Raw genomic sequence first — 12,917 nt, 5'->3', positions numbered from 1 at the left:
TGTCTTTTTAGTGCTGAGTCCTGTTTCTTTGTGTGGGTGTGCCATGGCTTATTGATTCTCTCACCAGTTGGTGGATGTTTAGATTGCTTCCTGTTTAGATTGGTTGTTGTGAATATAAGTGCTATGAGCTACAACTCAGCACAAAAAGACAAACAACCAGTTAAAACATGAGCAAATGTATCTCCAAAGAAGGCATACAAATGACGAGTAAGCACATGAAAAGATGTTCAGCACCATTAGTCACTAGGGACATACAAATCAAAACCACAGTGCGAGACCACTTCCCACTTACCAGAATAGCTTTTATCACAAAAATGGAAAATAACAAGTGTCGGTGAGCACATGGAGAAATTGGAACCCTCCTACATTGCTGATGAGAATGTAAAATGGTGCAGCAACTTAGGAAAACAGTTCCACGGTTCCTGAAAAAGTTAAACATGGAATCACCATTATGCCTCAGCAATTCCTCTGCTGAGCATATATGCAGAAGAACTGAAAATGTATTCAAACAGTTACGCATGACTGTTCATAACAGTACCATTAACAACAGCCAAAAGATGGGAACAACCCACATGTCCGTCATTGGATGAATGGACAACCAAATGTGGTCCATCCAGACAGTGGAATATTGCTCGGCCATAAAGGAATGGTGTACTGACACATGCTACAGTGTGGTTGACCCTTGAAAACATGCTAAGTGAAAATAGACATAAAAGGGCCCATGTTTTATGATTTAATATATATGAAATATCCATAATAGGCAAATTCATAGAGACAGATAGCAGATTAGAGGTTGTCAGGGTTTGGGAAGGGGAGAATGGGGAGTGACTGCTTACTTTGCACGGGGTTTCCTTTTGAGATGATTGATGTTCTGGAAATAGGTAGTGGTGATGGTTGCACAACACTGTGAACGTACCCAGTGTCACTGGATTGTACACTTGAAAATGGTGAAAATGGTGAATTTTATCTTACGTGTATTTTATCACAATAAAAATGCTATAAAAATGACTTGTGCATCTGTGAGCACATCTTTGTGTGGACACGTGTTTTCTTTTCTCTTGGGTAACTCCTGATGGGTGGAATTGTAGGGGTATGTGGGAAGTGTATACCTTGCTTATAAGAAACTGCAGACTGGTTTCCGAAGTGGGTGTATCATTTTCATGCCCACTGCTAATGTGTGAATGCAGTTGTTCACGTTTTCGCCAACACCTGCTGTCGTTTTTTTAATTTTAGCCATTCTACTGGGTATGTTGTAGTGTTGTATTGTTGAGTATCTTTTCCTGTTTGTCAGCTATTTGTATATGTTCTTTTAAGTATCTGTTCAGGTCTTCTGACTTTTGATTGGGCTTTCCTTATATGTGAGTTATGAGACTTGTTTACATATTCTGGATTCAAATCCTTTGTCAGGTATTTTTATGGCAAATATTTTCTCTGAGCCTCTGGCATGCCTTTTTATTTTATTAATGACATCTTTCAAAGGGTAGGTGTGTTTTTAGTTCTGATTAAATCCAATTTTATCAGTTGTTTTTAGTAGTTTGTGCTTTTCGTGTTCTATTTAAGAAATCTTGCCTAACCCATAGTCATAAAGATTTGCTCCTATGTTTTTTTTCTGAAGACGTTTGGTTTTAGCTATTATGTTGAGATCTATTACGCATTTCAAGTAACTTTTAACTGGAAAGGGCTAAGGATTGAGGTTCGTGTGTTACATAAGGATATCCAGTTTTTCCAGCACCATTTAGTATAGAAACTATCCTTTCCCATTGAATTTTCTTGGCCTCATGTTTGAAAAGTAATGGAGCGTATCTGTGTGCTTTGTTTCTGGTCCTTTCTGGCTAATTCCCCATCGGCCCCCTGGCCACACCATCTTTCTGCCTCTTGCTTTCTAATGACTTTCATGGATCTTCCAGCTCTGTTTCGTTTGCTATTGTTTTGTCTATTCTAGGCCGTTTGCATTACCACATAAATTTAAAATCAGCTTGTCAAGTTCTACGAAAAAGCCTGCTTCAGTTTTGACTGGCACTGCATTGATTCCTTAGATCAATTTGGAGAAAACTGACATCTTAATAGTATTGAGCTTTTCAGCCCATGAGCATGGACTATCTCTCCGTCTGCATTCATCTTCCTTCATTTCTCTTAGCAGTGGTTCGTAGTGGGCAGTATACAGGTTTTACACGTTTTATCAGAAGAATTTATAAATATTTCATGTTTTTGAATGTTTTAAATGGATTTAAAATATTTTTATTTTCCTGTTGTTTATTGCTAGTATATAGAAATATAATTTATTTTTTTAATATTGTTTATGTGACCTTTCTAAATTCACTTATTTGTTTGAGTAGCTTTTTTAGTGGTCTCTTAAGATTTTGCACATAGATAATTCTGACAATTTTGAATAGGGTCCATTTTACTTCTTTCTTTTCAGTTCCAGTGCTTTTTATTTTTATTTCTTCATTTATTCCATTGTCCAGGACTTTCAGTACACTGCTTAACAGAAGTGGTGAAAATCTATATTCTTACCTATTCCTGATCTTAGGAAGAAAAAAATTAATGTTTCTTCATTAAATATGACATTAGGTGAAGATTTAGAGCAGATGCCTTTCACAAGGTTGAGGAAGTTTTCTCGTTTTCTATAAGTATTTATTACTGATAGATGTTGAAGCTTGTCATATGTTTTTTCTGTATCAATTGAGATGCTGTTATGGTTTTCCTTTTTTTGTAAATATGATGAATTACATTGATTAATTTTTGAATGTTAAACAACCTTGCATTCCTGGCATAAACCACAGTTGGTCATGATGTATTATCCTTTTTATATGTTGCTAGATTCAGTTCGTTACAATTTTGTTAAGGCTATTTGTAACTATTATATGTTCATGAGGGATATTATGTTCTTTTTTTGTAATATCTCTGTCTGGTTTCAGTATCAGGGTAATGTCGGCCCCCACACAATGATTTGGGAAGTGTTCCCTCTTGATTTATTTATTTTTAAAGAATGTGTGTAGGGCTTGTATTGTTTCTTCCTTAAATCTTTGGTAGAATTTACTAGTGAAGCCATCTGGAGTTTTCTTTATGGCGAGGCTTTTCATTATGAATTCAGTTTCTTGACATAGGGCTGTGAAGACTTTCTGTTTCTTCTTGAGTCAGTCCTTGTGTTTGTGTGTTTCAAGGAACCTGTACATTTCATCTAAGTTGTCAAACTTGTTGGTATAAAGTTTGTAATATTTCTTTATTCTTTTAATGTCTGTAGGATCTGGGTGATGGTCCCTTTTTCATTTTCATGAGCCTGGGATCCTTTAAAAAAAAGCAAAACAAAGCCCCAGTGTCTCCCCACACCCCCCAGTTACATCAGAACCTACTGGGACAGGATGGAGGCTGTGTGTCAGTGGTCTTGACAAGCAGCTCAGGGAATTCTAATGTGCAGCCGGAGTTGAGAACCATCAAGGTGGAGGCAGGAGGGAAAATACTTCCTGGTGGTCCAAACAGGCCTTCCAGAAGGGGAGAAGGCAGATCTGAGCGAGGAGAGGAAGATGTGGGGCTGCAGTCTGAACATGGGTTCTGTCTGGAGAACCCCCGTCAGTGGCGGCCCTGGCAGGACCGTGAAACCCCATACTGGTTGTGCCTGGGCCCGCGGATGTGGAGAGTATTTAATTAGTGCTAGACCCTGGAGTGAGTGAGAGACGGGAGGGACAGCATCTCGGCTGGGTGACAAAACCTGGCACACCACACCACCCAGTGTAGACTTCCATCTCTGCAGGATTATTTGCTTTTTTAAGTAAGATTTACTGAGGTATAATTTGCATATAGCGAAGTTTACTCTTTTTAACATCCTGTTCTGTGAGTTTTGATGGATGGTCGTGTAACCACCACCAAATCAAGATATGGAAATTTTCCATAAAGCTACAAATTCCCGTATTCCCCTCCAGAGTCAAAACCTTTCCCCCACTCCCTTAGCAACCACGGATCTGTTATTCATCCTTATCCACTTTTCCAGAATGTCACATAAGTGGAATAATACAGTTTCTAGCCTTCTTCCCCTCAGCCTCCTCGCCCGAGTGTTTGAGCGGTAACTAATGTGATCTGACCCATGTTTATGGGTCACTCTGTTGCCTCAGATTGATGAGTTGGATGGGAGGGATGGAAACAGGGAGGCTGTCATGGGAAAGAAAGAATGATATGGTGATAGTCATGGTGACCTCGTTGTAAGTGACATGCCAGGTGCCTTCTGTGCCTGTCTCGTGCGTGGAATCCTGACCACAGTCCTCTCAGATTCGGACAGTCCTTCCCTCGTTTTTGCAGATGAGGACATTGAGAACTTATTCCTGGGTCACTCCGCTAGGAAATGGTGAAGCAGGATATGCCCCAGGAGCTGTGACTCGAAGCTGACAGAGAGGCATCGTTTCCGTACACAGCACCTAACAGGCACATGGAGCGGGGGATCATCGGTGGGGTATTTTACAGATTTTAAAGATGCGTGTACCACTGGCCTTTTGCGATTCAACATCTAGAATTTTATCCTAAGGAGTCATAGATGTAAAGAAGCATTTATTGGAAAGGATGTTTCCTGGTATTTATAAATAGGAAACCCAGATTTAAGCTGCAAACCATTAACAGACGGTCAGAGATGAGGAGGGACAGTCAGGTAGCCAGTCTCTAAAAATGATAGTGTAAAATAAGGCTAATGTGAAGGGAAGTGGACATCACATACCAGATGCTAAACACGTTCCTAAAGCAGTATGTACTGCGAGGACCTATAATTTACCCAGCCACCCTCTTCCCATGGCCGCCCACCGCTGGTTCTCTCACCCATCTTGGTGGGGACGCCTCTCCTCGCCTCCTTTCCCATCTTGAAATGCAAGGGAAGGTCACCACCAACAAAACCGCCTGGCCTGCCCCTGCTTCTCCATTTTCATCTTACTGTTTCCCTTCTTCCTTCCTCAGTGAGATGTTTGTACACTTTACAGTGATGTGCACATAGCCTGGCTTTGCTCACAGATGGAGCCAGCTACAGGGAGAGGTGAGCTATCTGCCCTGGGAAGTGAGCTGTGACAATCAAGAACCCTGTGTCCTGAATGGAGAATAAAGGGACAAGAATGTTAACGAGCCACACTCATAATGGCCCAATCCAGAAGCCAAGCCACACGGCTGAGTGGCACCCAGACCCCATGGCCTGCAGTCCTTGGGCCACCCAGCACTGCACCCCTGGGGGTACCACTTCCCACTTCACCTCCACAGAGGCGTGTCCTGGCTGGGTTTACTCTGTGTGCTGTGGATTCTGCAACATGCACCTGTAATGTCCCTCCTGTATGTGGTATTGGGCGGGCTGCTGGCCTGGGCTCCCTCCTTGGCCCCACTCCCCAGTGTGCCATCGTGTGCGTGCGTCACAGTTTCTGTGCCCACTGTGCTGTTGGCTTGGTTTCTGGCTTGGGCCAGTATCGTTACCATTCTAGTCCCTTTATTCTCCATTCAGGACACAGCTCACTTCCCAGGGCAGATAGCTCACCTCTCCCTGTAGCTGGGCTCCTGTAATTCAGGTCTCAGATCCCTTCTCTGGCACCCTGTCTCCAGCTGCTCCAAAACCTGTTCCTCCGCCAGAAGCTTCCTCTGGAAGGGCCTGAGCCCGCCCCTCTTCCACCCCCGCTGCTGGCCCCTGGGGTCTTTTCAGCTGCACCTCACTCCTTGTCACCTTCTGCATCTCCCCACCACAGGGCCTGGTCAGGCTGGGTGGAAACCTCCCTGGTCATTACAACCAGGGTGGGCCTTCTCTGCTCCGCTGTTCTGTCTCTTGCTGCCTCAGCCCGTCACTTCTGTATGCCATCTTTCCTTCCATGTGACATACCTGGAGTGTCCCAGGCACTGTGTTTGCTGCAGGGTATCAAGATCCAGCAGTCGTGGGCGGAGAGAGAGGGGACCGGATGAGGTGCTTCTAGCTGGACCATGGTGTATAGTCACCGATGGGGGATGCCTGCCACCAGAGGGAAAGTTGAGGGTGCGCACCAACCAACAAGGACAGGCTTGGGGTCTCAACGTCAGGAATATTGGATCGGAACTCAAGAGCGGGTAGGAAACAGCCCGAAGCTGAGTGAGGGAAAGGGCTGTGGCAATTCTAAAAACCTGGCTGCAAATCCATCAGCATTGCTGTCACTGGGACGCGCTGTCTGCCTCCCTCCTTGGGCCGGGGTGGCCCCGGGACTCTTTGGACCTTGGAGCCCTGAGATGCCACGTAGGGCTCGATGGCCCTGTGGCTGCTGTACTACGAGGAAGCCCGAGCTCCTGGAAGGCCACACGGCACCCATGGGTGGGCCCCGGGCTCCGGCCCCCATGTGTGGGGGACCAGCCTTCACATGAACTGTGCCCTTGCCACTGGGTCTCCCAGCCTGGGCCTCAGGGCTTTGGAGCAGAGACGAGTGTCCTTGTGGTGGCCACTGGGACTCCTGGCCTGTAAGACCGTGATCCTGGTGAAGTGTTTAGCTGCGAAGTCATGGTAGTTTGTTACACGGCCGGAATGGCTGGAACAAGCCGTGGCTCCTGGGCAGTGGGCAGGGCCTGGGGTGGGCAGGATAACCCAGGGCACAGGTGCTGGCCGGGAGGGCGGGTGAGACGAATGATGTGGCAGGGATGATTGCCCGAGTTCTGTCCTGCATGTTTTCTTGGTCTGTGTAACAGGGAGGCCTTCCTCTCACCTCTTAGAATCACAGTGCACACACATGTCCTGGGGCTGCCATAACAAGACAGCACAAACCGGGGGCTTAGAGCAGTGTAAATTCATGCTCTCCCAGTTCTGGAGGCCAGAAGTCCAAAGCCAAGGTGTGGGCAGGGCCATGCTCCCTGTGAAGGCTTTGGGTAGGACCCTTCCTGCCTCTGAAGCCAGCATCTCGTGGCTCCAGGCATCCCTCAGCTTGCGGCTGCATCACTCTAACCTCTGCTCTGTCACCACATGGCCTTTTTCCTTGAGTCTGTGTGTTTCTTATAGGACACTTGTCATTGGATTTAGGGCCCATTTGGATGATCCAGGATGCTGTCATATTAACTTAATGATCTTAAGTTATTTCAACCTGCAGAGACCCTTTTCCCAAATACGGCCATATCCGCAGGCCCAGTGTGGATGTGCTTTGCAACCTATTGTAGCACAGGAGAAGGCCATAGCAACATACTGTGGGGTGGGGGGCGAGGCTGGTGGCTGAGTGGGGCGGGCCGGGGCTGGCAGGCATTCACCTTCGCCAGGATATATTTCAGGGAGGTTTTATCAGCAGGAAAATGGAAACCGCGGCTGCAGCTTCGTGGGAAGTTGCAGAAATGAGGGCACAGTGGAAACTTGCTGCTTTGTAAAATAATTTTGCATTGACTCAGAGGGGAAACAGGAAAGGGCCTTCTATCTTTTAATGTGAGTTTTTATCTCTGCCGGTGGAGCCTTTTCTTTTAGTAGGGTTTCTGCAAAAATACTCGTTGAATCTTTAGTGTGAACAGGAAGTCAGATATGCTGACTAATTTTTCCTTTAATTTAATGGCATTTTTATTGTTTAGAAAATAAAGAGAGTCAAAGCCTCGAGGCTGGTGTATGAGCAGGTCCTCTCCGTGCATGTCAGACACATGTGTGCATTCACTTGACGGGACAGGCTGTGTTCACGTAGGTGGTGCTTTCCCAAGGTGTGGTCGCACCTGAAGGGTTTTGCAACTTACTTTTTTCACTCTGCACTGTGGCATAGACGCACGTGTTTTGTGTGCCCAGCATGGCTTTGGAGGGCTGCATGCCCCAATGGAGCTGTGCCCCATGTCCCTCAGCCCACGGTGTCTCCCCAGTCTGACACATCCTTGACCATTTTTCTTGGTATACCTCAGTGACAGTTTTTATAGGAAAGAGTTTTGGAATCGAAATGTTGGAATTAAGGATGAATATTTTCATTTTGACTCAAGAGGCTGTGCTGTGGGCAGGAGAGCATTGTGCCCCCTCCCAAGCTCAGAAGAGCCTCATTTCTCTCCCCCTTGGGCATCACTGGCGAGTTTATTCCTCACCAGTATGATCAGGAAAAGAGAAAGTCACAGATCTCCTGATCGCTTTTTTGTGATTTATTTGTTGTTTATATTTTCCCCCTTAAGTACCTGTCCTTGGGCTTCACCCTTTTAAATTAAAATTGGTTATTCTTTTACTAATTTTATCGATTCAAAGAATTTCTTTCATTTTAGAGTATTCTGAAAAAGAAAAGCCTATCGGAAAGCGTTTTATCTGTAAGTTTTTAAATAGGTGTGAATAAACTCAGACTGGAGACCACTAGGACTGTTGCCTGATTACTGGGCTTGTCTGGGGGCAGGGGTGCCCTGAGGAGCCAGGCCCTTTCACGCGCATCACTCTTGGACAGACGTCGGTCAGCTTTGCTATGCCAGCCTGGCCGCCTGCCAGCAGGACGTGCAGTGGCCCCTGTGAGCGGTGGGGCTGAAAAAGGGAATTGGTGGTATTTGTAGTAGGCCATGTGTGTGTGTGTGTGATGCATGTGTGTTTGCATGTGTGTTTGTGCATACATGTGTGCATGTATGTGTGCGTGCGTGCATGTGTGTGTGGGCGCACGTTCCTGAAAAGCAGTGGGCAACACAGCTTGAGGTCTGCGTTACAAAAGGCTTCCATGGATTTAGGAGTCTCTGCCCATGAGGAGGCTTATGATACTGTTTTCCTTAAGACTTAACTGTATTTTTAGCCAAATGATAAAACTTTCCCTGCACCCTTCTTGCTTGTCTGGAATGATAATGTACGGTGATCATTCCTTGAGCTGCCACAAGTAATGTGGCATGTTTTCCTGGAAGTCAACTCTGTGTCCCAGCCAGATGCTGGGCGTTGTGTCCCCAACCATTAGCATATGTGCCTTTTTGTTGTAGCCCTCCGTGGGGTGTTGTATGCTGGGAGGGGAGGCCTTCTCTTCACAGTGAGGTTCTGCTCTGTAGCAGGGGTGGCCCAGGCTGGGTGGCCCCTCAGAAGCTGTGTCCCTGATTATATTAGGGTTCTCCAGAGAAACAGAACTGACTGTGTTGAGGGGAGAGATTTATTTTAAGGATTTGGCTCACATGACTGGGAGACCAGCAAGCCTGCAGGGCAGGCCAACAGGGGAGACCCAGACTGCCTGGAGACTTACTTAGAGTCTGCTGATTTAAATGTTACCATCATTCAAAAATACCTTCACAGAAGCCTCTGGAATAAGGTTTGACCAACTCTCTTGGCACCTGGCCAGGTGAAATTAAGCGGCGTGCTGGTCATTGCGCCAGGCCTGGACCCTGTGGTCAGCCGCAGGTAAGCCTCATTAGCTTGCTGGGCTGTGTGAGGACAAGCGGCGACTTGCTCCCTGAACAGGCAGGCTTCTGGCTCGCCCAGGAAGCCATGGAGCCGGCATCAGCGTGCAGGCAGCTGACATTTTTTGCATTCTGAGGGAACCGGGGTGCAGCTCCAGCCTTGTGCGAGCTGAGCCCCACAACTCATTCCCCTGTGCCCAAGTGGGACTGCTGCTCCATTCATCTTGCCTCTGACCCCATGTTGAGGCTTGAGTGACTCTGGGGATGAGTCCTGTCGTCCTTCCTCCAGAAAAGTCTTCATTTCCTGACTTGGACACGCTGAAGGTTTTTATGAGCAGAAAACCTTGGTGCGCCGCCTCCCTGATATTTTTCTTTTTCTGGAGGGAAGAAAACAACTTTGTTCAGTCCCGGTTTTGCCATCCTGTCCCTGCCTCGTGGGCCGCTGACATTGGCCTCCTGTCCCGCCTGGCAGACACTTATCAGGCCTCTTGGCCATCCTGTTAATTTGATGATAAATAATCATGGTGAAACAGAAGAAATGCACTGTGTTGTCTGGGGTGGGCTTGGCCTAACGTGTACATAGGTTTGGAAATCGGGTGCTTGGCAGATAAATGGAGGGAAGCACACTGCAGGTTCCCAAAGCTGATAAAGGAAGCTGGTTCTTCTCTTTCTTTTCAATAGGTGTGTTTGCAGGGTATGAGTGCATGAATGGGTGAGTGGGAGGGCCCCAGAGGCTGCAGGGCTCAGTGTGGCTGGCAGTGTGCTGGGTGGGCATTGGGAGGACATGAGTGCCAGAGGTTTGACCTGGGGTGAGCGTCAGTTTTCTGGGCCTGGTGCTCAGCATGTGTCTCGTACTTCCCAGCTGGCTGAGCTCAGAAAGGACTGTCTCTAGGAACTTGGAACCACTGGCCTGTCCTTGCACAGTGCAGGGCGCCACCTGCCCCAGGCCTCCCGCTTCCTGCAAAGCCCTAGTCTCACTATTTCTTAGAAAGGAGAGGCTTGTGGGACCTGCCTGAATTTGTGGCTGTCCTGGGGTTCCCTGTCGGTCTGTCTGGCACCCGTTCCTCCTGTGGGGGCTGGTGGGATCTTTGTGGGTGCCCTAAGCCTGATAGCTAGAGGGGGCGTCAGTTGGAATGCCACAGAGCTACTTCCAGTGGTGGTCTAGCGCTGGAGGATGGGACCTGCTGATGACGAGCGCTAGAGCAGTGTGGCAGCTCCACGCCTGCCCCCACATTCTAAAGCACCAGCTGCTCCTTGCAGAAGTGCCATCCAGAACTTCCCAGGGTGGACGGGCATGGCATCCGGGGCCTTGACAGCTGGAACCCCGTGGGGCTCACCAGTAACAGACCAGAGACCAGAATCTCAGGTCAGCGCCAGCCTGGCTTTTCACTACGGAAGGGTTTGGCCAGTAGGAACATGTGAGAGAAATAAAAATAAAAATTCTTTCTTACTTTTCCTCTTCTTTGAGGGACATATTTAGGAAACAGTGGGTTGATAATTTTCCATGTTTTCAGCCCAGTCCTTGGCCAGGATGTCCTTGGAATTACAAAACTTAAAAGAGATAATAAAGTCTATATAATTTTAGAAAAATGGTTCACATGTTCTCAAGCATGAGAGTTCTTCAGGGAAATGTAACAGTTCGGGGCCTAACAAAGGAAGAAAGAGAAACTAGTGGAAGTAAGTTTACAAAGAGTATTTACTTGGTTCTTTCGTCTGTGTATACAAGGGAATATTGCTCGAAGAACTGGGAGACATTTGTTTGTCCAGCCTCATCTTCATGATGTTCCTGTTTGGATTAAAATGCCAGTGATTTCTTGACTCAACCACCAACACAGAGTTTAAATGAAGGTTAATTACTGCTGAAATGCATGGGATGCACAGAGCTGGGCGGGTGAGTCAGATTGTATTTATCTTTGGTGTCTATTGGTGCCAGGTGTCTAGAAGCTGCAATTTGCATTTGGACATCGTTGGGGTTGCGTCTCTTGGCAACCAGCTGGAGGACGAGGGAGGACGCGTGCCCAGAAGCTGGTGCCCATGTGTCCGCAGTGCAGCTGGAACGTCCCCGAACTGGGAGCATGGACTGTACAGTGCCGCTGCCAGGGATCCAGAAACACTGCTGGGGCTGTAACTGCCTTTCCCCGGATGGCTCTCAAGGTGGGGAGGAGGAAGAGAGCTCAGACTTCTGTCACTGACTGACTGGCCTGGGCCTTTGTAGCCCTGTCTAAATGTGTGCCTCTTTGAGGCTCTGGTTGTTAGGTGTGACCAAACGTGCAAGCCACTGCTTCAGACCCTGGGCGTGTTTTACTTTCTTCATGGTCGCTTCTGGTGGAAAGCAAAAGCATGCTTGTGTGAAAGCCCACCGGGTTAGACAGGTTGGCTCGCGAGCTCTCTTTTGCTCCTGATCGCAGTGTGAGCAGACCCTGTCCTGTGTGTACGACATGCTTAGGGAAAGTCTGGAAAGATGCATGCCCAGCCAAGTAGCCATGTAGCTACAGAGTGTGGTCTGCAGATCATGTCTTTAGCTTCTTGATTTTAGAACTCCCTTTTATTTTATTTTTATACTAATACAGTTTTGTAAATCTCCTTTTCTGATGAAGAATAAAGGTAGTTTGTTTGTTGTAGTAAAATATACGTAACATAAAATTAACCATTTCAGGTGCACAGTTCAGTGGCATTAAGTACATTCACATTGTTGTGCAGCCATTCCCACCCGCCACCTCTAGAGCTTTTCATCATCCAAACTGAAACTGCCCACATAGAACAGTAACTCCCCACCCCCTCTCCCAGCCTGTGGCACCACCATCCTACTCTCTGTCTCTATGAATCTGACTCCTCTAAGGACCTCATAGAAGTGGAATTACACAGAATTTGTCCTTTTGTGACTGGCTAAAAGTAAAGATGTTTTTAAAAATATTTCAATCCAATTGGTATAGTCCTTACTCTTTTTTCTTTATATTTAAATTAAAGTACAGTAAAAATGATTATTTTGGTATACAGGTCTATGAGTTTTAATGTATATGTAGATTTGTGTAACCACTTTCACATCAGGATATAGAACAGCTCCAGCCCCCCAAACCTCCCGTGAAACTATCCTGTATGTTCATTCACACCCTCCCCTCACCCTTAAACACACACAACTACTGATCACGCTTTGTCCCCATCATTTACCTTTTCAAGAATGTCCTATAAATGGAGTCATGCAGTAGGTAATCTTTCAAGGTTGGCCACTTAACTCAGAGTAATGCCTCTGAGGCTCATTCAAGCTGTTGCTGTATCGGCAGTCGGTTCTTTTTGAGTGCTGAGTAGTACTGTGCTGTACACTGGGATAGAGCTGCGTAAACGTCCCAGTGCGGGCTTCTCTGTGAACGCATGCTTTCCTGTCCTTAGAGCAGACACCCAGGGGTGGGATTGCAGGACTGCATGGTAGGTGTGTGTTTCACTTTATAAGAAACTGCCAAAATATTCTCTGGATGGCTATCCCCTTTCACATTTCTCACAACAGCATGTGAGAGTTTCATTTTCTCTACTTCCTCAGCTACACCTGACACTGATTTGATGTTTATAGCCATTTTAATGTGTGTACATTGTCTCCTTGTGGTTTTAGTTTGCATTTCCTAGTGGCTAATGACGTTCTCACGTGCTTATTT

At 46.6% G+C, this 12,917-nt stretch overlaps 1 protein-coding gene across 11 annotated transcripts in view; it reads left to right on the top strand.

Moving 5' to 3' along the window:
* Positions 1 to 12,917, top strand: part of SEMA4D (semaphorin 4D) — a 109,076-nt gene that overhangs the window by 8,132 nt on the left and 88,027 nt on the right. Inside the window, exon 1 of one of the 11 annotated variants that reach the window (XM_019628396.1) lies at positions 11,405 to 11,424. The exons of 9 other annotated variants lie outside the window; for them this stretch is intronic. The gene's annotated coding sequence lies outside the window, so the exon portion shown is untranslated. Of the gene's footprint in view, positions 1 to 11,404; positions 11,425 to 12,917 lie in introns of those variants that run through there. One more of the 11 variants, XM_019628390.1, reaches the window with a different exon arrangement.

Source organism: Hipposideros armiger, unplaced genomic scaffold (genome assembly GCF_001890085.2).
Source record: "Hipposideros armiger isolate ML-2016 unplaced genomic scaffold, ASM189008v1 scaffold_786, whole genome shotgun sequence".
NCBI lineage: Eukaryota > Metazoa > Chordata > Mammalia > Chiroptera > Hipposideridae > Hipposideros > Hipposideros armiger.
This window is presented reverse-complemented; position numbering and strand designations above follow the sequence as displayed.